Consider the following 26,987-nt stretch of genomic DNA (forward strand, 5'->3'; position numbering starts at 1 on the left):
AGGTGCCCGGTTCCCGGCATCGGTGCTGTTAGCACCAAGGACAGCCGGACGCACCAGGACCTCACTTTTCCCGGATGGCAGAGCTGGGCCCGGGCAGGCGCTGGCACGGTGACCGCAAAGCACATCCCCAGGATGAACCGGCATCAAACGCCATTGTCAGAACAAAGGGACATCTGTAATGCTTTCAATAATAACAATTTTTTTTTAGACCACTGATCGGCCTGAGACTGACAGGTCCACAGAAGGTGGGTGAGACCCGGGGACAGTGCTGGGGACACGCCTCCCCAGGAATGGACTGTGAGGCCGAGAAGCTTCCAGAATCTGAGCTCTGGGCCTGAGTCATCACTCAGAAGGGAGAGAGTTTAATTTTTTCCCATTACTTAATGTTTCTTAATGATTTCAGAGAGGAAAAGAGAGAGAGAAAGACAGAGAAACATCAGTGATGAGAGAGAAACGTTGATCAGCTGCCTCCTGCACGCCCCACACTGGGGATCAAGCCCACAACCCCGGCCTGTGCCCTGACTGGGAATCGAACTGGGACGCCCCGGTTCATGGGCCGATGCTCAGCCAGAGCCACGCCAGGTGGGAGGAAAGGTTCAGGTGAATGAAGTGGTAGAAATGTCATTTTTTAAGAAGCGTGTGGTGGACGGAAAGGTGCTGGAGAAGGGGACATAGGCTTAAACCAAACAGCCAGCCAGGGGTGCTGGCATTGCCCCTCAGTCCTCGGCGTCTCTGGTCTAATTGGTGTCCCCGGCCTGAGAGGCAGGTCATGGTCATGGTCATGGTCGTGCAGGAGGCGGGGGGGGGGGGGAGGGAGGCTGAGCAGGGTCAGCAGGGGAGGGGGGCACCTCAAAGCTTCCTCCCCCGACCTGCACTTCCTCTCAGGAAGCTGCGGGCATCTGGGCACCTGCTCAGGACAGAGCTGCCCTCACCTCCCGTCGCAGACACGGACCCAGCCGAGTGACCGCCGGGGCCCAGCCGTGGAAGCACTAAGACGGGTCCCCGCACCCGAGCTGGTCTCACTGAGCACACTGGCTCCGCAGGCAGGTCCGACTCCACCGCCCAGCAAAGCCATGAGCAGACCTGGGGGGACGGCCAGGCTCACACCCCTGAGGGACCCCGCTCTGAACCCAGCTGTGAGCCAGGGCGACTGAAGCTGCCAAGAGGGAAAGGGGACCAGGATCCTGGGGGATGGTGCAGGGGAGGGACCACCAGAGGAGGTGGCATTACTAGACCCAGGCTGGGGGCCATGGAGCAGCAGGTGCCGGGCCCCACAGGAGAGCAGCCGCCGGCAGGGAGGGCAGGAGGAGTGGACGTGAGGCCCCAGCCGGGCCGGCCCAGGCTGTCTGTCTAGAAACTGCGAGGGAAGCAGCCCCTTTGCCTTGATTCCGGGCTCCCTGAGCAGCCGCTGAGCTGCAGCTGAGCTCCGGGGAACCAGCCTTCACAGGAGAAATCACAGGATCTCACACTGACAGGAATCTCCTGGCACTGCCCGCCGGCCGGATTGGCCACGATTGCGGACCGGGCTCAGAACCCCGTATCTTGGGGGGTGGGCTGGCATAGGGATCTCTCCCCGCTCCCCCTCCTTCCTGGGCCTGTGAAGCTGAGGTGCAGGCGGAGGTCTATACCGGGTCTGTGGTGCCGCCAGGAAGGAGCAGACACCCCGTAAGGGCCAGGATGGAGCAGCCCCCACCTCCATCCCTCCCACACATTCCCGGGGGATGTGCGGACACAGACCACCACTGCCATTCGGCCATCCAGGCCCCCAAGAATCCTGCTCGGACTTCACCACACCCAGTAGGGACACCCCTACAAGAGGACCCCAAAACCTTCCCGGCCGCCGTTCTGAGGGGGCCTGGCCACAGGGTCCGAGCCGGCTGCTGGCAGCATGGCTGCGGTGGGGGGAGGAGGGGAGTAGAGGGGCTTCCTAGAGTCTGGGGGCAGGGACCGTCATTGGCTCCAGGTAGAGGGCCCGGACAGAGCCTCAGGGGATGGGGCTGGGCTTCAGGAGACACTGAGCACCGCAGACCACAGGCGGGAGGCAGGGCAGGCCAAGCAGGCACCCGCAGCCTCTGCTTCTTCAGAAAAGTGAGCGTCGGGTCAGTGCTGGGCTCCTGCCTGCGGGTCACACCCAACCCCTGCTTCAGAGCAACAGCGGCCCCTGCACCCTCAGGTTCCTGCAGACTGCCCCACGTGTCCCCCTCCAGCCCGAGGCCCCGCCTGGAGACCCTGTGGCCCATGTGGTCTGATATTGGCCCTCGCCTTCCCCCCCTCCCAGGTGAGCCATGGCAGTGTCCCCAGTGCATGGCAGCCTCTCGCTGGCCCTGGAACCAGAGGTGCCTCACGCTTTCTCTCCTCTCAGGAGGAATCCTCCCACAGGCATCGTCACGCCTGAACCCACCGGACCTGCCCGGCCGCCTGGCCACTCCTCCCTCTGAGCCAGCGCCCCCTCCCTGGATGGTGGGCCGCAGCCAGGGCAGCAGGTTTGACCACACACACCTCACCACACTCCTGTGGCCCCTGCGTGCACATCACACGTGAACAGGACGTTAAGAGAAGATGCTGGGCCGAATCCGGTCTGGCTCAGTGGATAGAGCGACGGCCTGAGGACTGAAGGGTCCCAGGTTCAATTCCGATCAAGGGCATGTACCCTGGTTGCGGGCGCATCCCCAGTAGGGGGTGTGCAGGAGGCAGCTGGTCGATGTTTCTCTCCCATCGATGTTTCTAACTCTCTATCCCGCTCTCTTTCTCTCTGAAAAAAATAAATAAATAAATAAAATATATTTTTAAAAAGAGAGAGAGAGAAGATGCTGGCTGCACAGGCACACATCCTCGAACCCGCGCTCCTCACCGAGTGCCTCAGAAAGGAGAGCTGTCTCTCCTCTCACAGGCCTCTCGTGTGCTCTTGGCTTTCGCCAGAGGAAAGATTCCAGACTTCCCACAGGACGCCGGTCCTCCAGAGAAACGCCCAGGCCCCACGGAGCAGCCCCGGCCTGGACGGCGAAGCCCGCGCTCCTGAGACCCACAGACGGAGCTGCCGAGGTGGCGAGAAGCTTAGGGTCTGTGTGCTGCTTCCCAGCCCAGCTCTGCCTGCTCAGTCCTCCTGCACCCCACCCTCCATGCCTCCTTCTGGAAGACACTGCCCTGCCCGCTTTCAAGACCCAGTCCACTGCCACTCGAGGGGGACTTCCCAGCTCCAGCCGCCAAGAGAGACAGCCCCTCCCTTGCTGGGTCCCCATGGGCCCCGGGCAGCATGTTGACTAAGCGCGTTACACAGATTTCCCCGCATTCTCCCACACAACCATAGGAGGGAGGTACAAGTACGGTCCCATCTCACACGGAGAACCCGGGAGCGGACGGGGCGGGCCCAGCTCCTCGACAGCCCTGCCTGGACGTCACTCTCCCGCTTTGCTGGCACAAACCAGTGAGCCCTCTGAAGGAGGCCCAGCAGTGACTGGAGGGCTGCAGGTGGGGTGGCCCTCACTTTCAGCAGCATTATGGGGCAGCATTGAAAAACAGTAAGTGTGCTGAAATTGTGCCAATGGACACGTCTGACATCGACGAGCCCCTAAAAGCCTCACCCCATCAAGATAGAGAACACATCCATCGCCCAAAGTTCCCCGGCCCCATTCCAATCCCTCCCGCCTGCTCATACCCCCTCCCAGCACCTGCGGGTGTGCTCACTGCCCTTAGAGGCAAGTCTGCATTTCGGGGGGGAGGGGGGAGAGCGGGGCGGGGTTGGGGGTACACAAATGGGGTGGCACAGTATTGCCTCTTTCTTATCCGGCTTCTTTCGCTCAGCATGACTGCTCTGAGCCTCAGCCATCTGCCGCCTGGGTCAGTGGGTCCTTCCCCTCCGTTGCTGAGAATACTCCAGTGTAGGAAGCCCACACGTTTCTCCACTCACCCACCGGTGGACAGAGTGGGGCTACCCCAGACAAAGCCGCTCTGATCACTGTGGACATAAGCCTTCATTCCTCTTGCAGAAGCACGTGGGAGTGGAGTGGCTGGATCATCCAGAGGAGTGTGTTTGCATTTTTAAGAAACTGCCACAAAGTGGCCACACCTCTTCACATTCCCACCGGCGTGGGAGCTCGTCCCGCACACCCTCCTGTGGTCAGTGAGTAATCCTGGCCCAGCCCATCGCGTCTGGGCGGGACAGCTCCCTGTGGTTTAGGCGGCAGCCCCAGGCGGGGCAGAGTCCCACTGGCTTTGGCAGGTGGGACTCCAGGACACCTGACTGGGCCTCGGCTCAGCTCCAGCTACCCCAGGCTCCGCCTACTGGAAGGCTATTGGTGGGCTCAGCTCCAGCTCATTCCAGGCTCCGCCTACTGGAAGGCTAATTGGTGGGCTCAGCTCCAGCTCATTCCAGGCTCCGCCTACTGGAAGGCTATTGGTGGGCTCAGCTCCAGCTCATTCCAGGCTCCGCCTACTGGAAGGCTATTGGTGGGCTCAGCTCAGGCCCACTGGCTGGAAGCTAAAGGAGTGAGGGGTTGAGTGACAGGGAGACATGCAAGCGACGGGAGCCTGCTCTAATTCAAGGGCTGCCAGAGGACTCCTTGAACTGGCTGAGTGTTCTCCGAGGGCAAAACCAGCACCCTGAGCCAACAGCCAAGAGCCTGTAAACACAGATAAATGGAGTCCCTCGTGTGTGTGTGGGGGGGGGGGGGGAGGGAGGGACAAGGGGGTGCTCTTGGCTTTCGCCAAGAGGCCAAGGGGACTCTCCGAGTTCCCAAAGACAAAGGGCGCTGGCTGTTAGCAAGGGGCATGCACACGCCCAGGAAGCCTGCTCTTTCTTTCAGCGCACAGGATGGCAGCGATCACCTTCCCTTCCGGCAACCAAAGCAACTGCCCCTGTCACCGTGCTCCCACACCCGGAGCCCTGGGCTATAATAAGCAGCACTGGCACAGCACCTGAGTAAAGGCTATCCTCTTCCAAGCCACAGCCCCGACCGACGTACAGGGCTGCAGAGCGGATGTCCCAGGAGGTGCTGCTGAGGCCAGAGATGTGAAACCCTTTCCCAGAGCACGCAGAGCTGGGATCGGAACCTGGAGACAGGTGGCCAGCAGCCGCACGGTCAGCCTGGGAGGGCCGGTGGAGGAGCTAAAGGAGCCGTAAGGCCATGGCCACCGCGGGATGGCGTGTGCCGTTACCTCACCTGACCCCATTAGGCAACTACAGTGGCTGCCCCACAGCTCACCCGGCAGTCTCAGAGGCTGCCCGGAGCACACGCAGACATTGGGGCCGGTGCTCACACGTGGCCCGGCCCACACAGCTCTGTTTGCCATCCTCCCACTTGCACCTGTGACTATTGTTGATGTGTTTGTCTTCCCGTTAGGCTGGCACCCCGGGGCGGAGGCCGGTCCCATCTGCTGTGTGTACCCCGGCCTGGAGCACAGCAGGCGTCGGGGAGGACGGTGCTGCTCACTGACTGAGCACAGCACCAGCGTTCTTGGAGAGGCTGGGCTGGCTCTCGCCGGGCCGGGCCGGGCCGGGCCAGGGGGGAGTGGCGGGAACTGCCAGCTTTGAGACCGGCTCCGGGTCTCGGGCCGCTGGCTGGGCCTCACGGGATGCCGGGACACCCCACGGAGCCGCGAAGGCTCAGCGTGTCGCGTGTCGCGTCACAGAGGACCACCGCTTAGGAACCGTTCCTCCAGCTGTGCCGTTGTATAGGCGTGGAGGCTCAGAGAAGGAAAGAGACCCACCAGGACCTTGCAGCGGCTCAGTGCCGAGCATGTGGCCAGGACGCGTCTGGACATAAAGACATCCCGGGCCTCGAATGGGGAGGAACAGCTCTGCAGAATGACCCACAGACAGCCCGCTCTCATTTACCAACAACTCATTGTCAGCAAGGCGCCGAGACCGCAGAATGGGCAAAACACGGTCTTCTCACCAAACGGTGCTGGGACAACAGGACATCCGTATGCAACACGGAGGCCCGTGTTCCCCCGCCTCCCCCCCCCCCCCGTGAGCGTGTGCGAGGTGCTGGTCAGTATTCTCCCCGCAGGCACCCGTCACCTCACCCGCCCCGGGAGGCAGCTGTGAAGACGGTGTCACCGTCGCCGTTCCGAGTTGGAAAACTTGACTTTAAAATGTCACAGCTGGTCCCTGTTCCCACCGAGAGGGCACTGAACTCGGGGCGGCTGGACCCAGAGCCGCAGACGACCCAGCTGCTTCCAGCCAGACTGCTTCCAGGAACCCTACACCATCCCGAAGTCCAACCGCTCTCACGGGCATGGCATGGCTGGCACGCACATTTCCCATCGGCAATGGAACCAGCAGGCACACTCTGCCGCTCAAAAGAAAGCCAAGTGCGGCCTGACCGGCGGACCAAACACTGGCGTGGGGCTGGAGGTGCAGCCTCCGAAGACAGCATTGACCGTGGCAGGGACCATGTGACCGTGGCAGGGACCACGGGAGGCCCGCTGCCTCTGGGCAGCCTCGGGGAGACGGAGCTCAGTGAGGCCCTCAGGAGCCATCACGGGGCCGAGGCGCCAGGTGCCCGCCAGGCAGGCTGGCTGCGTTTGGCATCTGGAATCCCGGTGAGAAGCTGCTCAATGCAACTCGGCGGCGTTTGCTGAGTTAACGGTAAAAACATCGTTCATACTCGGCAGACAGGCACTCCTACTCACATCCACTTTACAGAGGGGGACGCTGAGGCCAGGCCAGCGGTCAGCAAACTCGTCCGTCCACAGAGCCAAATATCGACAGCACAACGATTGACATTTCTTTGGAGAGCCAATATTTAAAAATATATTTCTATTGATTTTTTTACAGAGAGGAAGAGAGAGGGATATAGAGAGCCAGAAACATCGATGAGAGAGAAATATAGATCAGCTGCCTCCTGCACACCCCCCACTGGGGATGTGCCCACAACCAGGGTACATGCCCTTGATAGGGATCGAACCTGGGACCCTTCAGTCCGCAGGCCGACGCTCTATCCACTGAGCCAAACCGGTTAGGGCAAGAGCCAAAATTTTTAAACTTAAACTTCTTTTAATGCCATTTCTTCAAAACAGACTCGCCCAGGCCGTGGTATTTTGTGGAAGAGCCACACTCAAGGGGCCAAAGAGCCGCATGTGGCTCTCAAGCCACAGTTTGCCGACCACGGCACTAGAGGGTGTCCTGACCTGCCCATGGCCCCAGAGCTCGCGATGCAGAGACAAGGAGCCAGAACTCAGACCGAGTGACTTCAACACAGCTGTGCCCGGGCTGAGCCGTGCCCGGCGCTGAGCCAGGCGCGGGGCTGCGGGGACCACGCTCGCGGTCTGTGTGACTGAACGAGGTGGCTACAGCGGCATGAACACGGAGAGACACACCCCACTCCGGGAGCCCAGAGCACGGAGCAGGGATGCGGGTCAGGGGCCAGGGAGGGGCTGGCAGAAGAGGGGACACCCCGTCTGAGAGGCGAAGAAGGAGCAGGGTCTGGATGAGAGAAGTGGGAAACAGCGCGGCAAGTGGATGGACCAACCGGCATGAGCAAAAGCTGGAGGCAGGGACGTGCAAGGCCAAGTTCAGAGAATTGTCAAGGGAGGCAGAGGAGGCTGTGTTGGGGGGACTGGTTGGGGAGGGGGCGGTGCTGAACACTATGGTTTTCAAAGGGGTGCACGGGCTTCAGTCTGTGGCAATAGGGAGCCAGTGAGGGTCGTGGAGCAGGGAGTGGCCTGCTCTTGTCGGGGAGACCCACGAGCAGCCGAGGCAGCATCAGATCAGCCTCATGGAAACGACGCTGGACGGAGCACGCTCTTTGCAACACGGTACCGTAGGCCACAGGCTAGAAATTTAAGTTTAAAAAATGTGGCTCTCCAAAGAAATCTCAATCGTTGTCCTGTTGATATTTGGCTCTGTGGACGGATGAGTTTGCCGACCCCTATCCTGGCCTCAGTGTCCTCCTCTGTGAAGTATATGTGAGTAGTAACGCCCGTCTGCTGAGTACGAAGGGAATGCCTTCAGAGCACCCTCCTCTGCCGGCCTGGTCACCCCGAACCGCCCTCCCCTGCAGGATTGATCGCCTTCATCTGCCCTCCCCTACTTGCCTGATCACCCACAACTGCCCTCCCTTTACCCGGGAGGCACCTTTCTGATCAGAAACCTACTCTTCAAAAGGAGGCGATTCAAAGGGCCTTTCTCAGCAGCTGAGCGAGCGCGCAAACATCTGGCCAGCTGTGCGGCGCAGCCACCTCCCCCCACGCCGCAGCCACCTCCCCCCACGCCGTCACCCTGGAGGCTGGTCCTCCGGGCCTCGCCCAGCCAACACCCAGCCAGCACGGAGGCCCATCTGACCCTGGGTGGGTGTCAAGGTCACTATGGCTCTTGACCTTCAGATGCAAAGGAGACTCCTGTGGGTTGAGAAAAGGTCACCGAAAGCTCTCCCGGGGGAGTCCACCTGCTATGCGCCAGGCACTGGGCAGATGCTGGGCGTCCCTGCCCTGCCAGCCACCAAGGCAGAGGTGACGGCACCACCTTGCAGGTGGGGAAACCGGGGCTGGGGGGGAGGCACTCTGCTGCCCAGCCTCGAGACCGAGCCAGGCCCGTGTGGCCCAGCTCTGTGCCATGCTGCCACGCGGCAGCAGAAGGAGGAAGTCGGTCAGGAAGGCAAAAGAAGGGTTCCTTTCTGAGTCAGACAGGATTTCCCATCACACACCGGCTGGCTCGGGGGCAGCGGGGGCGGTGAGCCCCAGTGGCTCAGACTGACAAGGAGCCAGGGACCACGGGACAGGGCGAGCGCACGGTGCGCCAAACGCACCATTTACCAAACACGCAGCGTGGGGCCAGCGGGCTCCAGCTTGCCGGTCCCTGCTGTGCACGTCCTGCTGACACTGTCAAAACCATGGAGAGCGAAGAATTTGGAAGCGTTCTCCTCGAGCAGTGGAATCATGGGGAAGTTTTAACATTTCGATTTCCTGACAGGTCAGGCGCAGTTTAAAAAAAAAAAAAATTAAAGGACTTTAACATATACATTCTAATAAATTAAGAGATTTCACAGTCCTCCTAGACTTTCAAACTAAGCTGAGTATAACTAGTATTAATAAACCCCAGTGTTGCCGAAACCGGTTTGGCTCAGTGGTAGAGGTTCGATTCCAGTCAAGGGCATGTACCTTGGTTGCGGGCACATCCCCGGTGGGGGGTGTGCAGGACAGCTGGTCGATGTTTCTCTCTCATCGACGTTTCTGGCTCTCTATCTCTCTCCCTTCCTCTCTATAAAAAATATTAAAAAAATAAATAAATAAACCCCAGTGTTCATGTTGTACGGAAATAGTAGAGACTGAAGTATGGCAAGTCGGAAAGAACCTGGCTTTTTCATCTCCTGGCTGTGCAACCTTGCGAAAGTTTATTACCCTCTCTGTTCCCTGTTTGTAAAGTGAGGATAGTAATGGCACCAACAAGCATGCACAGCCCTGGCACCGAGCCTGGGGCACAGTGCGCCCTGAAGGCAAAGAAGCCGCCTCTCAGGCCCACAGGGACCCACCTGGGCTGGATCCTGCTGACACCATGCCACGTCCTCACCAAATATCACCACCAAATATCATCACCAGGCGTCCTCACCAAATATCATCACCAAATACCATCACCAAATATCATCACCAAATACCATCACCCAATATCATCACCAAATATCATCACCAGGTTTCTTCACCAAATATCATCACCAAATATCACCACCAAATATCATCACCAGGTTTCTTCACCAAATATCACCACCAAATATCATCACCAGGTGTCATCACCAAATATCATCACCAGGCGTCCTCACCAAATATTATTACCAAATATCATCAACAAATATCACCAGGTGCCTCACCAAATACCATCACCAAATACCATCACCAGGCGTCCTCACTAGGAACCGCAGGTGAGCAAGCCCAGCCGCTTTCCTCCCGGCTGAGAAAGGTGCCTGCGCGTGGCTCTCGGGTTTGGTTTGTAAAGTGACCGGACACTGGAACCTCGCTTTTCAGTTGGTGAAAGGCACCAGCCAAGGAAGACGGGTCCTTCCACGTGGGGGTTCTCGGAGGGAGGCTGCTCGTGGCCGGACTCCCTGTGGAGCAGACGCCCAGCCTGGGGGCCACATCCACGCCGGATCCGCAGGCCCGGCACCAGGGTTTTGGACTCCTTCCCCAGGAAACCGGCCCGTCTCGCAGGAGGCAGAGCGACCCAAACCCTCTTTTTTTGGCAAAAAGGGGTATTTAAGGGGTCAGGGTCAAGAGCCTGTCTGACTTAAACCCTCCAGTGTTCCCCAGCCCCCACCCGAGAAGGTCCCGGTGCTCAGTGGGACACTAAAGTCTCTCCTCGCCATCTCTCAGCTCCGCCTCCCACCATCCCAGCTCCTCACGCTCCTCTTTGCCGGGCTACATTCATCAGCTCTGGCCTCACCGCCTCCAGGAAGCCCTCTGGGATTGTCCAGGGGGTAGCCAGCCCCTGGGAATAACGTTGCTAAGTGCTGTCTGCTAAGTGCACACCACACGCACACCCGGTGTCAGGCATTGTGTGGGGTGTTTACACACACCAGCTAATTGAGGCCTGTGAAGTAGGAATGTTTGTTTTCTTTTTATAGATAAAGGAATCCAGGTTCCCAGCGGCTCAGTAAACTGCCAAGGTCACACTGCAGGGATCCTGCTCATTCTCCCCACGGCCCCTCCGCGGAGCCCAGAGGGTGAAATCACCCCATTTTGCTGGAGTGGAGGTGATGTCCCTGAGCTACCTGGAAGCCTGTCCCTGTATCACCAGCCCCTCCCACCCCACCCGGAGGCCTCCGGACCCGGGGACCTGCCTCAGGGACCCGCCCCTCCCGGAGTCCAAGGTCTCGGCTCCCAGGCTGCGCAGATTGCAGTCGGCACATGCCCGGTCCTGCCAGGCGTGGAGACGCCGCTTTACGAGGTGTCTGTGCGAGCGGCCTGGCTTCTGTCCTCGGTCTCCGGGGTGGAGCCCGGGGTGCTGCCAGCACCGGTGAGGCTGTCCCTGCAGACCGGGCGCCCTCAGCCCAGCCTCAGCACCAGCAGCGCGCTCCGGGCAGCGGGAGGGGCCGTGTCCCAGACCCAGGGCTCTGCCTCTGAGGGGCCTGTTCTGGGCTGACCCCCTCCCCCCCCCCCCCCGTCAGTCCCGTGGACAGTGCTCCACTGTGGGCGGTGCTTGGACGCTGACCAGGCCTTGTCACCCCATCACCTCCCGGGACCCCCTCCCTGGCAGCCCCCCTTGCTGGGCCATAGGGAGCTAATCCCTGTCCCCTGAGGTTCCCAGGCTCCCCCTCCCCCAACAGTCCAGAGTAGAGCCCGCCCCCAGGTCACCCACCCTGAGGGGAAGGGAGGGGAGAGGAGGGCAGGGGAGAGGAGGGGAGGGGAAGGGAGGGAAGGGATGGTCACGGGAGCCGTCCTCTGTACCTCGGCCAGCGGGCTGTGGGCGGCAGACACACTGGCCCCCACATCAGGCACAGAGCGTGCTGGACTCGCTCAGCTGTTTTCTCCTCCGCACACAATGCCGGCTTTGACGGTCTCCCCGAAGGGACGCCGGCTCACGTGCCGGGCCGGCATGGACGGCAAAGGCCCCGCCCGCTGACCACCCGCCCACAGGGCTGCCGCCAGCCATGGCCACGGCTCCTCCCACGGCCTGGCGCACAGTAGGGCCTCGGCAAGGAGGAGGCCAGTGAATGGATGAGTGAATCTCCGCTCTATGTGCTCAGTCATTCATTCCTTCAAGAACCCCCTCGGTCTAGGGCACACGGGGGACAGTCAGTCACACCCACTTCCACCTGCCTGTCCTCTCCCCAATCCCCCTCCCCCGCTCCTAACCCCAGCGCCACCCTCTCGCACTCACAGTGGGGGCGGGGTGTCCCGCGTTTCCTCAGGTGGCCGAGAGGGAGATGACGGGGTAGCAGACCGGTGAGTCCCAGCCTGCGTGTGTCCCCCGCGCTGGCCGCGTCTCCACAGGAGCCCGGGTGCAGAGGACAGGGCCGGCCCACCGCCCCTGGCGCCGCCCAGTCGCAGCCGCCGCAGGCTCTGCCCCCTCCACGGCGTCCCTGCTCTGAGCGTATCTCCCGGGCCTGCCCGGGCCAAGGTCAGGCCTCCTCCCGGCCTTGCCCTGGGCCTGCAGAGGGAGGCCGGCACAGGCACCAAACCCACAGGGGCTGAGCCCAAGCAGCAGGCAGCTCATGATGACATGTCACCCCATTCTACAGATGGGAAGGCCGAGGCATAAACGGGTCAGGAACTCAGCTCCGGTGTTTGTTTCCCAAGACCCTGATGATCCCATTTTTCAAAAGCAGCATCTTGAATCCTGTTTTCCAGAGCCTTCTAGAGCCTTCTGCAGTAGCCCTGCGGAGACTGCACCTCACCTCAGGTGTTCTCTCCCGAGGGGACTCTGGGAAACTCCTCCCCCGGGCCTCTGTCTAGGCTGGGGCTTCTCACCGGAGCCCCACGTGGAACCACAGAGTCCCACTGAGCCATTCACAGGAAACCCTCGGCCCAGCGCCTCCCCTCACCGCGGCGTCTGTGCGTCCCCGATGAGGCTGGTCTCCCCAAGACTGAGAGCAAGCACGGGAGCACAGAGCCCGGCTCCGCTGGGAGAGATGCCGGTGATTAAACTAACACCCACCCCCCACGGCGGGAAGCACCGCGGTGACCTAGGGTCATCGCCCCGCGGGTCCCCCACGAGGGCTCCCCCCCAAAGAGGCCGTCCTCTGAGCCGCACAGGCTCCAGCTCTGCGTCTATCACAGCCTGTGGCCTGGACGAGCTCCACAGCGTCTCGGCCTCCTTGTACCAAGTGCCAAGTAAGGTCTGTGCGGCCCTGGGTGCAGGGAGGCAGCCCCCCCCCCAACTCCTCACACAGCGAGGCCAGAGGGAGCAGCTCACCTCCAGCCGAGCCCCCGGCGAGGGTTCCACTGACAGGGGAGGTGCCACAGTGTGGCCTCCACAGATGGAGGAACGGGGCTCGGAGAGGCTCCGCCTCTGCCCACGCTCCCCTGGCCCCAGCCCGCTCGGGCCGTTTCCTCCCTCTGGTCCCGCCCCCCACCCCCCACCCCGCCTGCAGACCGGTACCATCTGCTGAATGAACGAACGAATGGACACCGGGTTCGAACGCAACCAGCAGACAGACCGTGACCTGTCGCAGAGCTACTTGTTTCAGGGCGGAACGGATCCAAACAGTGACTGGTGCTGCCTGGGTCGAGCGGCCCCTGCTGTCCCTGGAGAGCTGGCCGGGTCGGGTGCCTGCTTCCTGCGTGCCTGGGGAGGTACAAGGAGGCAAGACGTTGTCAAGCTCGTCCAAGGTCACACAGGCCATGCTCCAATCCCGCAGAGAGGGCTGCTCCAACAGGGGCCGCAGCCGGGATGAAAACGGCCTGAAACCCAGACTCCAGGGTCCCCAGGAGAGGCCGGCAGGACCCAGCCACACCCGGTCCTTTACACAGCGTCCCGGCCGCTGGCTAGAGAGGATGGAATAACTAAGTTGCTCAGCACAGGCCACCCAGGAGGCCAGAACTAGTTACTGTCCCTCCCTCTGCAGAAAGCAGGTGCTGATGGGGCCTGCAACCGCGAACAGAGCACCTGAATCAACCGAGAGGAATCATATCTTAACTCTTGGAACACACACACCCACGTGAATAGGGAACTAAGTTTCTCCTATGTGAACAGAGAACTCATTTTTCTTAAAGTTTCCTTTCCAAGGCCGGTGAGGAGCTCGGGAGGAGCTGACTCAGCTGTGAGTCCAGCAAGCAGAACCGATAAGTACGGTCAGGCTGACCCACCCAGAGCCAACACACCATCCGTCCGCATCCTCTCGGCGCCTGGTGACAGACAACAGCGGACGCCCGTGCCCAGCCTCACAGCCCCCCCCGTACAGCCCTGCCCCGCCCCTCGCCGGAGGGGGGTTTGGTGCCTCCTCGGTGGTCTGCCTTCTCAATAGACTCCCGCCTCCTATGACTCTCCCCTCCTCGGGATTGGACATGGCCAGCTGGTGTCCACAGGGGTTCCAGGGAGCAGTCACCTCTGTGCTCGAAGGTCCGGGGACCAAAGGGACACACCGCCCCCAACCGTCCACCAGCGCAGCGTGCCTCCCGGCCCGGGAATCAGGAAGGTTCCATGCTCTTCCTTCCCGCAAACAGTTCACAGCCCTGCATCCAGGACGGCTGAGCTGCGGCTTCCCTCACGCACAGACATTCGGCGGCGCCTGCCATTCAGCTGTCTTCCCCACATCGCACCGGCAGGACGCTCAGGGCCCCCTCCCCGAGGCCTCCGAGATGGTATGGGATCCGGGATCGGGGCCACGGTGTGAATCCGAGTGAAGAGATGAACGCAGGAGCAGGCACCCGACCGGCCAGCTCTCCAGGGACCGCGGGGCCGCCGATCCCAGCAGCACCAGCCCGGGGCCAGGCAGGGGCTGTGCGGCCGGAGCAGTGCTCTGTTTCCCTCTGGGAGTTTATGTTTGGGGCAGCCCGGCTGGTGTTGCTCAGTGGTTGAGCGTCAGCCTATGAACCAGGAGGTCACAGTTCAATTCCCGGTCAGAGCACCGGCCCTGGTTGCCGGCTTCATCCCCAGTAGGGGGCGTGCAGGAGGCAGCTGATCAATGAGTCTGGCTCATCATTGATGTTTCTGTTTCTCCTTCTCTCCTTCTCCCCTTCTCTCTAAAATCAATAACAATGAAGAAGAAAACTGGGAACTCCTGGCACATCTGCAGTCACGTCTGCTCCTTACAGCGCCTGAGGGGAGGTGTGACGACCCGCTGAACGGGGAGGTGGCCGGGCCCTGGGGGTATGCGACTTGTCCACATCGCAGCTCAGGGGGCAGAACCAGGGTCCCAGCACACGCGTGTGACCCCGCCATCCGGCTGCCAGCCCCACCCGGGGAGCAGAGGAGCTCAGCAATGTGGACGGTCTCAGCGCCCTTCGCACAGGAAGATGGACCCCCTGAGCACCAGCGGCCCTGAGCTCCTGGGCTGTGCAGCGGGAGCTCCCCGATGGTGAGGCTTGTAGCACGGCCCCCCCTTACAGAGAAGGCTGAGCCCAGAGGTACCGTGGCCCCTGACAAACCTAGAGGGGCCTCCCTGGGGCCCTGCAGCCCCACGAGCTCCCTCTTTCCCAGTCAGCGTCCCCAGGGTGGGACAGTGTGGAAAGCGCCCACTCACCCACCTGACGCGGCCCCTCAGCGCCCTGGCCGGGCAGGAGGCGCTCGGGTGCCCTCCTTCCTGTCCGTCCGCGGTGAGGAATGCGGTTGCCCAGGGCTGGCAGCTTCTGGGCGGAAGAGCCAGTCCCGGCCACAAGCATGTGCCTCTCTGGCTCCCACCCCGAGTGGCTCAGCCAGGAGCTGGGTGACTCACCCGCCTCCTGTGGGCGCGGACGTGGGAGCTCCCGGGGCTCCCGCCCCGCCCCCCCAGCCCCCAAGGAGCACAGCCACAGGCAAAGCCTGGGGGCGCCTGGCACGCCCCTCCTGCCCCCACCCCCCACCCCACCCTGCCACCCTGGCATGCAGGTGGTTTTACCCAGAAGGAAGTGGGGGCAAGAGACACCAGGAGATGGAATTTTTGAAAAATCGGTTCTAAAATTATTTCTGAGCAAAGCTGAGTTTGCAACCAGCACACAGAGGAATGAGCGGTCCCCTCACCGCCTGGTCCTGAGGAAAGGAATTTAACCGCAGCCCCCTGGCTCCCGCCCAGCCACACCCGCAGCCCGTGGGCCCCACGTTCCCCCCCAGTGAGACACCGGGCGGGGTGCCTGAGAGAAGGGGGCCCGGCTCTGACACGGGCGTTCCTGAGCCCGTGTGACAGGCCACACGGGAAGGGTTTCCTCAAGGAGCCTCTGGGGCTGAGATGCCGGGCGGGGACGGTGTTTCTAGTTCTGACTCACGTCCTGCCCAGCCAAGGCCACGTGGGTGGGTGTCGCCGCAGGGGCTCCGGGTGAGGGACCTGAGTTCACTCCCGGCTCTGCCGGGCACCTGCCGCAGGGGAGTGAGGCTCTGTCCCTGGAGGCCCCGGGCACGCCCCCGAGGAGCTGGGAGCGAGAACCGAGCACACAGGAGCCCTGAGCGAGGCCGGACAGGTGCCAGCTGTCAGGAGAAACTGGCAAGAAGACAGCCCGGCCGGCGTGGCTCCGTGGTAGAGCATCGATTCCCGGTCAGGGCACAGGCCTGGGTTGTGGGCTCGATCCCAAATTTGGGGCATACAGGAGGCAGCTGATCAATGATTCTCTCTCGTTGTTGATGTTTCTCTCCCCTTTCTCTTTCTCTCTCCCCCCCTCCCTCCCTTCATCTATGAAATCAATAAAAATGTATTTTTTAAAAACCTCAGGCAGCACTTGGTCCGCCACACTCGAGCGCACATTCATTCATTGGTCCGAGTGCCCACTCTTTCCTTCTGAGGATGCGAGGCTCCGGGGACAGAGAAGCCTGCCCTCCGGAGCTTAGGTTCCGAGGAGACAGAGGGCAGACTCAGTGCAAACAGTTCCAGGTGGCCGGACAGAGGAGGGGCTGCCCTGGGGGCAGGAGGTGCCTGGAGGCTGGGACCAGGCGCTGAGGTTGGGGGACGGAGGGGGGCTGTGGAGAGGCTGGGAGGGGAGCACGCTGTAGGCAGAGGGGACAGTGAGGAGGAAGACCCGAGCGGGAAGAGCAAGCAGGGGAGCGGGAGAGAGGATGAACGCCAGCCTGGAGTCCCTGGAGGCCGAGATGTGGGCTTCGCTGTAGAGGGAGGCGACGGGTGTCCCCCTGCCCTCCCCTGGGGGACCCTGCGTCCCCAGCTCCGAGCCCACCCCTCCCCTCTGCACACCGGACTCCGCAGCACCTGCCTGTCCGCTTCCTGCAGGGGTGCCCCAAGCATCAGCCACCCTAACGCTGGAAACAGGCTCCCGTGAGTGCACAGCCTTGTCAGTGAGACAAGAACACTGAGGTGCCAACAGCCACCGCCCTCGGGCTGGGCGTGAGGATGCATAATCCGGTATTCCCGCCCTCAAGGCCACGGTCTCACGGGGAATCAGACTGGAACACTGAAAATTGAGCGTCACGTGTCCAGGGCAGCGAGCGCAGGAAAGCCCCTGGCACCAGCCCTCCAGGCGCCTAGGAGGGCTTCCCGGAGGAGGCGCCACCGCGCAGCCAGGTGCTGGTGGGAGCAGCAGGGAGGGCCTGGCAGAGGCAGGAGCTGGCGCACAGGCCTGGAGATGGCAAAGACCAGGAGGAGGCTGATCAATGGTTCTCTCTCATCATGGATGTTTCTATCTCTTTTCTCTCTCCCTTCATCTATGAAATCAATAAAAACATATTGGGGATGGGCAGCGGTGCTAGTCAGCGTGAAACGCCCCTCAGGCAGGCAGGGGCTCGGGCCTCCACCCTCAGACCCAGGCGGAGCCAGGGGGACAGTCGGGCAGGGAGTCACCTGCTCACACGGCCGGGCCCCTCCTGGGGGCCAGGCAGGGGCACCTATTCCCGGGCTATGGTTCGGGGACCAGAGGGCCTCAGGCTCACGCACCTCAGATCTAACCACCCTCCCATTTTGGAGGGCAGGAAGCAGGGCGGCCCGGTGAAGGTCAGGGGCGGCGGTGACGCAGCGGCTCCTCCCGGCGCCACCGCAGGGCCAGGCTTTTTGAAACAACAAGGAGAGAGGCGCCCTGTGAGTCAGCAGCTGTATTATTTCAGCAAATGCCACTTGGGAGGGGCTCAGCCCTTCCAGATCGCACATAAAACGCTCGGTGTCAAAAAACAAAAACAAAAAAAAATGCTCGGTGTCCTTGGTGTGTGACCAGCGGCCGAGGCTCACCCTCCCACTTCATCCGCCCCCTGGTGTGGCCAGGAGGCCTGGGCCCGGCCCGGCTCGCTGCAAACACCCAGGGGCGCTCTCCCCCGAGTGCTGTGACACGGACTTTCGGGGAGGGGGCCGAGAGGGAACAGGTACTGGCCCAGGGGCCAGAAGACACCTCCAATCCCAGGGCGGCGGGAGGCACCCGGAGACCCAGGCAGCCACCTCTGCTGGTGGGGCTCAGCGTCCCCGCGGGGGGAGCTAGAGGCTCGGGCACGAGAGTCTCGAAGGCTCCGTGGTTCTGACATTTTTATTCTCCACTGCAGCTGCCTCTTCTACATACTTCTTCTAAAGTATTATTGATTTCAGAGAAGGTGAGAGAGAGAAACATCAATGATGAGAGGGAATCATTGATCAGCTGCCTCCTGCACACCCCCTACTGGGGATCGAGCCCACAACCAGGACATGTGCCCTGACTGGGAATCGAACCTGGGACCCTTCAGTCCACAGGCGGACGCTCTATCCACTGACCCACACCAGCTAGGGCTAAATACTTCTTGAACACGGCACACGCAGCCCCGCCAGGCACACACAGGCACACGCAGAGCGAGTTGTTTCCTAGTCTCAGGGAGCTGCCTCCTGTGCAGAGTTCTCGCCCAGCAGACAGACCGGAGCTGGTCAGGGCACTGCGGCCCCCGGCTGCACTGCCCAGGTGAACATGTGTGTGTGCCCAGGTGAGCACACATGGAGGTGAGCACACGTGGAGGTGAGCACACAAGCAGCGACAATGGCTGCCTCCCTGCCAGGGATGGGCACCTGTGCAGAGGGAGGGCCGGAAGGACACTTGGGATTCCGGGAGAAAGAAGGCGGCCAGGGGACAAACGGAGCCCCAATGGGATGGGTTTCCCAACCCTCCCTCCCCTCCCCCTTCCCATGCACCGCTGCCCGCCCCCCCTCCCCCCCCCCACAGAGCCAGCTCGGCCAGGAGGGAAGCGAGCACTGGAGCCCTCGCCTCCCCCAGCGGACTGCTGGGAGGACACCTCCCCGTGACCCTCCACTTCCGCTGGTCCCCGCGGCCGCCTGGCGGCTGAGCCTCCGGGAGCTGCAGCCTCTGGGAGTGAAGGGTGTGTGCCTCACAGCTCGCCAGACGCTCCCCATTTCTCAGTTCCTCTGGTGGAGGTCCTCTCCATCCCTCCAGGCGGGGACCTGGGAGGCGCTTACCACGCTGAGCCTGTCCCCCTGAAGCCGGGGCAGCCTCCCCACCGCACTGAGGGGCTCTGATAGCGACAGGCACGGAGCCTGCCGGCACAGGGGGGCTCCTGCAGGAGGGCGATCCGGCTCGGCACACCCCTCCTTTCACCGTGGCCTGCTCCTGTTGGCTCTAAGCTGTACGGTCACCACAGGTCGCAGCGCCCGACTCGTTACAGTCACACTGACCACACGGCAGGTGTCAGCCACTCCGCTGCCGTCCCCAGGAGGCCGTGGCCCCTCACAGCCGTGGCCCCAAACAGCCATCCCCCCCTCACAGCCCTGGCCCCTCACAGCCCTGGCCCCAAACAGCCGTGGCCCCTCACAGCCGTGGCCCCTCACAGCCGTGGCCCCAAACAGCCGTGGCCCCTCACAGCCATCCCCCCTCACAGCCGTGGCCCCTCACAGCCGTCCCCCCTCACAGCCATCCCCCCTCACAGCCATCCCCCCTCACAGCCATCCCCCCTCACAGCCATCCCCCCTCACAGCCGTCCCCCCTCACAGCCATCCCCCCTCACAGCCGTGGCCCCTCACAGCCGTCCCCCCTCACAGCCGTGGCCCCTCACAGCCGTGGCCCCTCACAGCCGTGGCCCCAAACAGCCGTGGCCCCTCACAGCCGTGGCCCCTCACAGCCGTGGCCCCAAACAGCCGTGGCCCCTCACAGCCGTGGCCCCTCACAGCCGTGGCCCGGGTGTCTTCCCTCCTCGTGCACCTAATGTTGTCCTTGGCCAGGCACGTCCCCTGCTGTCAGACTGGTCCAGGCCTGTGGCTCCTCCCAACTCAAACAAGCCAGAATTTTCTGATTCAGAAGCAGAAATCATTAGGCTGAGAGTTTACAAACACCCTGAGAAGCTGAGCTCCCGAGCATTAATGTCTTCTTGTTGGATTACTTCTCCGCATGAAAAGTCTCCTGGCTGCCGTGCAGCAGGGCTTGTGGGTTTGCGTCTTTAAATCCAGCAGATTAACTTGGAACTGTGGGTGGAGCCTCGTGTTCTCAGAGAGCTCTGTGGAAAGGCCCACGCTACCTTTCATTTACTTGTAGGTAAGATTTGATAACTATAAAGGGACATATACAATGTTTATATAACATCATATATAATGGAATATATGCAATCTTTATATACACTATATATAATGTTTATATGTTATACATATTTATACCGTATGTTATATGTAGTTTATATATAATGTGTATACATAACCTATAGTATATACATCATATGAAATATTTATAGACATCGCATAGAATGCAATGTGTATATACTCTATATAGAATGTTTATTTATGATATATTACACATGTTTACATGTATTATATATAACGTTCATATATAATATACATATATCTGGGGCACCATCACTACTATCATATATAATGGAATATGTGCAATGTTTATAAACATTATATATAACTAGTGGCCCAGTACAAGAATTCGTACACATTGAAGGACATTAATTAGAAGAAATATTTTAATATCACTATTATTCGCCCTTTCTCTATAATAGAAGTATCAACCAAATTCATGATCGACAGTGATATATCAAAATACATGTGTGTGATTGGCGCCAGCGAGAGCTTTATATGTATCTCGCATGCATGAGTCAACTTAGCCTTTTATATAGAGAGAGTAAACTTGCTTAATTAGACCTGCTTTCTGATGTAGTTAAACTTTTCCCAGCCCAGTGAAGCACCCCAACTTCTCTTTCAGGTAATTGTCAGCAACACAGCAGTAAATATCAACACGAAGCAGGTTACTATTGTAGATCACGCAGGGAGAACAAAGGGTAAAATATTTAACTGCAGCAGTGTTTGACTATATTCTATGCAGTGAGAAAACCTGAATTCATTTTCAAGGTCCACCAATATTCTTTTCAGTCAGGTCAAGTTTCTAAGCTTTCCAAATCCTGTTTTCTGGCTAATGAAAAGAAAATAGGATTCCACTGAGTCTCCTATCTACCTACTCCAGGACTTCTGTGAGGATCAGTGAGATGAGGCAAGTGAAAACGCTTCACAGACATTTGGTTACAGTGTGAAATGTTCGTACCTGGCCGTAAAGCAAGTCGTGTTCCTGGGCTGAACAAGCTGCAAGGAGGCCAGTCGCTGGGGAGAGGAAGCCGGGTGTTGCTACATGATGTCATTACCCAGACCAGTGGTCGGCAAACTCATTAGTCAACAGAGCAGCAAACTGTGGCTTTCGAGCCAGACGGAGGAAAGGACACTTAGCACATTAGTCTGTTATACTTATAGATGGATTATATACAATGTTTACATACATCATATATAATGTGTATATATGGTCCCTATTTGTAAAGAATGAATCATAAAGATATTTTAAAATAAGGTCCGTGAGCCCACCACCCAAAGACACAGCGTAATGGAGCCCAGGCCTCCCCGATCCTGTACCCTCCCACCCACCAGACAGCCCACACAGCACTGTCATTCCCTTACTCTTTTTAACCTGCTTAAATGTGTGAAACAGGCTCTACCTGCAGAGGTGTGCATGAAGCAGGTGTGCTCACCGATAATTACAAGGTGAGGGCCTTAGGAACTGCCCCGAGATGCCCAATCCCAGCCCCCTCTCCGCTGTGACAGCAGACTTTCTGTAGGGACACCCCCCCCCCCCCCCCGCTTTTGCCACCGTCTACTTCCCAGGTAAGCATCCCTGAGCAACCCGCTGCAATGCTCTGAGCCTCATCCTTCCCTAGAGCAGCTCTCTGCTGCGTCCTTGCAAGCATTTTGGAGGTGCTGGACTCCCCTCCCCAACCTCAGCCTGGAGGTCCCTGCCACTCGGGGGTGGGGGGGGGGCATTCTGCTGGGCCCCGTCCCCAACAGACTCACTGATCCTCTTGACAGCACGTAGCTGATCTCTACATCAGAGATGACAGCATCGAGGCTTCAACTGCCAGGGGTGCCACATTATCCTCCAGGAAGGACTGGAACACTGGACCAGGCCTCTGCCTTGGCCACCCCCCCCCCCAATAGTTGGTGATTGGGGGGGGGGGCACTGCCCTCCAGGCCCCCACAGGCTTCGGAGGGGCACCGACCTGCCCGCTGGGGAGGTCACCTGCAGCCAAGCCAAGGTCTCCCCACCCCCACCCCAGGTTTCCGCATCAGCAGGTGGAGGCCCCGCCCAGCACGGACAAGGCCACCCCTTGGGGAGGACATGCAAAGCAGCGGGCCGTTCCCATGGAGACCCTGAAGGGCACCTGAGGCAGAGCCTGAGCTCAGCCCTCAGTGCCGCCATGTGTCCCCAGCCCTTCCCCTGCCCCCAGGAGCACTGGGCCCGAAATAAGCCTCGGGGACCGGCCCCCTCCCGCTCCAGCTGCCCCGGAGGGGCCTCTGCTGGAAAGGGGCACAGCTGTGCGTGGGCGGCGGTCCTGCCTGAGGAATGCGCAGACCCACACGTGTCGTGTGGGAGCCCCGCTGGGGCACGGTTACAGGAAACAGAAACCCGCCTGCTGGCACGGGCACCTCCCGCCTTCCCGCTCTGAGCCCCGGGGCTGCTGGTGCCAGGCTGGCTGTGTGGGAGGCAGGCCCGGCCCCTCGGAGAGGCGGCTGGTTCTGGGCTGGGCGGCCTGGCAGGTCGCTCCCCTCTCTGGGCTGTCCTCCCTCCCGGGGCTGAGGGCGGTCCTGCACGTGGCAGCCCCTGTTCTGGGAGGACATCACCTCCCCCAGGTCTCCTCCGGCCCTCCTGGGGGCGGGGGGTCCCCTGGCCGGTCAGGAGCCCCGAGGGCTGCCGGTTCAGGAAGTTACCCTGACCCTAACCCTGACCTTAGCCCTAACCCTAGCCCTCCAGAGGGTCCGGGGCGGCCGGGCCAGCGCTCCAGGGCCAATCAATAGATAGCAACATTCCTCATCGCCGCACCCCAGTCCCCCGCCTCGGAGCCTGGAGGCTGGGCTGCCCCCCGCCCCGTCCCTCCCCGGCTCCCCTGAGACCAGGGCCAGACCCGCCAGGTCCCCGTCCCCAGTCCAGACGTGGAGACCCCGAGGGGAGTCCCATCCGTTTAGGGCTCCTTCCTCCTTAGAACTGCGTGAGGCTCAGCGAGGGCGAGGGCTGGCCCTGCGCGCCCAGCGGGCGGCGAGGGGACTCCGCTCCCTCCGCGCGGCCCCGGCCCCGGCCCCGGCCCCGGCCCCGGCCCCGGCCCGGCTCCCCGGGCGCTGCGGAGCGGCTCCGGGAGCGCGTGTCTCCCAGGCCGGGCCCGCGGCCGCGGGGAAAGGTGGGGCGCGGGGCTCCTCCTGGGGCGCCTCGGGGGGCGGGAGGACGGGCTCCGCGGGCGGCGGGAGCGGCGGTTTAAACTAAAAATACCGCCCGCCGGTCCGCCCGCCGCAGCTGTCACGCCGGCCCCGCCCCGCCCCGCGCTCCCCGGTCCCCGCGCCTGGCGGTGCCCCGATCCCGATCGCGGGGCGCGTCCGGCTGCGGCCCCGGTCCCCCCCCCCCCCTCCGCCTCCGGCCGGTCCACACTCACCGGGCGCGGGCACTTCGCACGGAGCCGGAGCCGGAGCCGCGGGCAGATCGCGGAGCCGCCCTCCTCCTCCTCCGGCTCCCCGGCGTCCCGGGCGGCTCCGGGCGGGGCGGGCGGGGCGGGGCCGGGGAGGGAGGGCCGGACACTGGCCCCCGCCCCGCCCCGCCCGGAGCTCCCGCCAGAGCCGCCCTGCCCGCCCTGCCCGTCCGCCGGGAGGGAGAGGACGCCCCGCTCAGCGCTCGGGACGCTCGGGACCGAGCCCAGCCCGGCGGGCGCCTGAGACCCCGGGAGGCGGGGGGCGCGGGGCGCTCACCCACCCCGGCCGGCGTCCAGGCCGCCTCCCGCCGGAGCCCCCCGGCCCGGCCCCGGCCCCGGCCCCGGCCCAGGCCCCTCTCCGGTCCCCGCTCCGGAGGCGGGGCAGGCTTCCCGGGAAAGTTGAATCCGGGAGGGAACTCCGCGCCCGTGCAGACTCAGAGGAGACGGGGCTGGCAGGGCTGCCGCTCCGAGCCGAGGTGGGGCTAAGACAGGGGCACCCCTTCCGCCGGCCCAAACCCGGTGACAGCTCCCGCCAGCCTGGCGGTGGCGCGCCACTAGGCGTGGGACCTCGGGGAGTCCCCAGAATGTCAAGGAGCAGAGGCGTCTGGGAATGAGCCATCGGGAATGTGGATCCCCCTAACCAGAGCCTCCCACCGGGAATGTGGGTCCCCCTAACCAGAGCCCCCACCGGGAATGTGGGTCCCACCCTAACCAGAGCCTCCCACCGGGAATGTGGGTCCCCCGAATCAGAGCCTCCCACCGGGAATGTGGATCCCCCTAACCAGAGCCCCCCACCGGGAATGTGGGTCCCACCCTAACCAGAGCCCCCCACCGGGAATGTGGGTCCCCCTAATCAGAGCCCCCACCGGGAATGTGGGTCCCCCGAATCAGAGCCCCCACCGGGAATGTGGGTCCCACCCTAACCAGAGCCTCCCACCGGGAATGTGGGTCCCACCCTAACCAGAGCCCCCCACAAACCCGAGGCCCCAGAGGTGCTGCCTCCTCCACGCCCCGCGCCCCCTCCCCCAGCAGCCACCCACACCAGTGCCCTAGCCCCCACCAGCGCCCTAACCCAGCTGACACCCACGCCTAGTCAGCTGGGGCCTTGCCCTTTGACCTGCCCTCCGCCCCAACCCGACCTTTGCCCAGCCCTGGCAGGTTTGCAGGACGGTCCCGCCTCCTCGGGATGGGTGGCAGTCCCAGAGGGAGGGGAACTGGTGCCCGAGGACAGGTCTTCCAGTCAGGTGTGGCCACGCCCACTTTCCGGGCGGTGAAAGGGGGCTGGCCCTGAGGACCTAAGTCACCGTCCGGGTGTGGAATAGCTGAGAGGAGAAATCACTGTCCTAGAAGAAGGATCAGACTGTAAACCCGGACCAGACCGTGAAGGGGGGTGTGTGTGTGTGTGTTTTCCGCACTGGGGGAGGCAGAAGGGTGCCAAAGCACAGAGCTAACCCTGGGTAGACCTTGAGTTAAATGCCAGTGTCAGCCGGGCAGGAGGAACCTTAGGACCAGTTATTGAGGCAGGATGACTCCCAGGGCCGCAGGGGACGTACCCGGAGGGCCTATCCCACCCCTGCCCTTGACCCGGTCTCGGTTTGGCCCGCTTGGGACTAAAGAGCTCGAGCCCTGGTGTCAAACGGCTGGAGTTTGCAGCCTGGAGTCGGTCCTCATCCTCCGCTTCCTTTTCCGTGAAATGGGGCTAATAATGGCTTCGGCCTGGTACTGGAGCTGTTCTGGGCACAGCGCCGGCGCTGCAGCTCCTGGCATCAGACATTTCCCGAGCACCTACTGCGTGCTAGTCCCCGGGAATGCGGCGGAGAGTGTGGCAGAGACTGCACCCCGGGGAGGTCCCAAGGCAGTGACCTGTGTGAGGGCTGGAGCCCCCCAGGGAGTGCTGGTGCACAGAGAGGAGCCGTCACTCACTGCGCATGCGGCTCGGAGCGCCGGCTCCCTGGCTGAGACCCCGTTCCAGGCCCAGCCCCGCAGCCAAACGGAGGCATGAGCCTCAGCAAGCCACGCGGCCTCTCAGCCTTGGTTTTCCCGTCGATCAGAAAGGAGCAGCAATAATATTTCATAGGTGGGAATGCATGTGATCAAAATATTTTGAAAGCCACAAAATAGCAGGCAGATGTTCGTCACTTTACTGTTATTATTTTTAGTTGCACAGGCTTGGTGCCTCCAGAACACTTTCCCATTGTTTCTCTTTGTTTTAAGTCTGACATAAAAACAAGACCTCGTTTTTTCGTCAGTTACATGGCAGCCTTTTGCCAGCCCATACAGAGGGGGGTGGGGAGGATGGGGAGTCCTAACCAGGAAGCCCATAAAGACGGCAGTTCTTCCGCATGGCGCACCGCCACGGAAAGGGGTGGAAAGGAAAACTTCGTCTGAAGGGAAACGCTGGCTCGGGGTGGGGTGGGGAGAGCCCCTCCCGTGGAGCACAGGAAACCCCAGCCCACAGCCTCCCTCTCCGAAGTGGCCCGGAGGGGGAACCACAGGGAGGCCCTGAAATTGGGCTGCTCGGAAACTCTGACTCATCTGGCAGTGGGAGCTGTTTGTACAACAACAACGGTCCCCGAAAGGCAGCATTTCCACTGCACGCCGCTCCCCCACGTCTGTGTGTTCCCGCCGCCCGCGGCCCCAGCACCACGCGAGCTCGGGGCGGCGGGCCAGCCTCACAAGCCGGGGAGTGCCCAGGGCCGCCCGGATCTGTGGTCGGTTAACCGGCCTCGGCAGCCAGCGGGAGGAGTCTGATTGTGCAAGCCCCGGTGTCTGTTGTTTGCGGTCGGTCTCCACAGCCGGGTCAGAACAAACACTGGACCCGCTCCCCTGGATTCCTGCCTCCTGCAGTACAGACGGGTAAACTGAGGCAAGAGGGCAGAGTGCCAGGGTGGTCGCTGGTGGCCCCACTTCTCTGCAGGAGACGGCTCCCCCTAGAGAGGACCACACGAGTACCACTGGCCAGCCGGGAATGAACATCCGCCCTGGATCATAGGTCAACACTCAGCCTACTAACGTGGTTCCTCCCACCGTTTCCAGGGCCCCTTGGAGAAATTCTGGCCTGGCCGGAGGCTGGTTCTCACCCTGGCCCTGCTCTCAGCATCTTTCTCCGCTTCCCCTTTGGCCACGTCTCCCAGTGTCTGTCTGTCCTTCCCCACTCTGGCTCACCATGTGCTTGTAGGGTGCCCAGAGGCACCGGCCTGGCTCCTGAGCGGGTCCGGGTGGGTGGGCTTCCCGCCGCCAGCGGCCGTCCAGCACCTGAGCCCACACCCCCGCTGGATGGCGAGGCGTCAGCTCCACCCTGAGCGTGGGGACCAGAGGAATGCAGGCTCTCCCCCTGGACACAGCAATCACGCTGCGTTTATACAATACAATAAGGGTGTTGTTCCGGTGTGTCAGGCACAGGACTGGCTCCTGGGTGCCACGGCCTGGCTCCGGCAGGTGCTGTCCACCAGCCGCGGCCGAGCTCCTGCTTCTGTGAACGTGGCCGCTGCCCCCGATTGGAAAAACGTGAGCCTCACTGTCAGGCCAGGGC

General features: G+C 61.8%; 1 protein-coding gene across 1 annotated transcript in view; it reads right to left on the bottom strand.

Moving 5' to 3' along the window:
* Window positions 1-23,506, bottom strand: part of SYNE3 (spectrin repeat containing nuclear envelope family member 3) — a 58,665-nt gene extending 35,159 nt beyond the window's left edge. Inside the window, exon 1 of the mRNA XM_084879090.1 lies at window positions 23,423-23,506. The gene's annotated coding sequence lies outside the window, so the exon portion shown is untranslated. The remainder of the gene's footprint in view (window positions 1-23,422) is intronic.
* Window positions 23,507-26,987: the final 3,481 nt, after the last annotated feature.

Source organism: Pipistrellus hanaki (assembly GCF_964339955.1).
Source record: "Pipistrellus hanaki genome assembly, chromosome: 1".
NCBI lineage: Eukaryota > Metazoa > Chordata > Mammalia > Chiroptera > Vespertilionidae > Pipistrellus > Pipistrellus hanaki.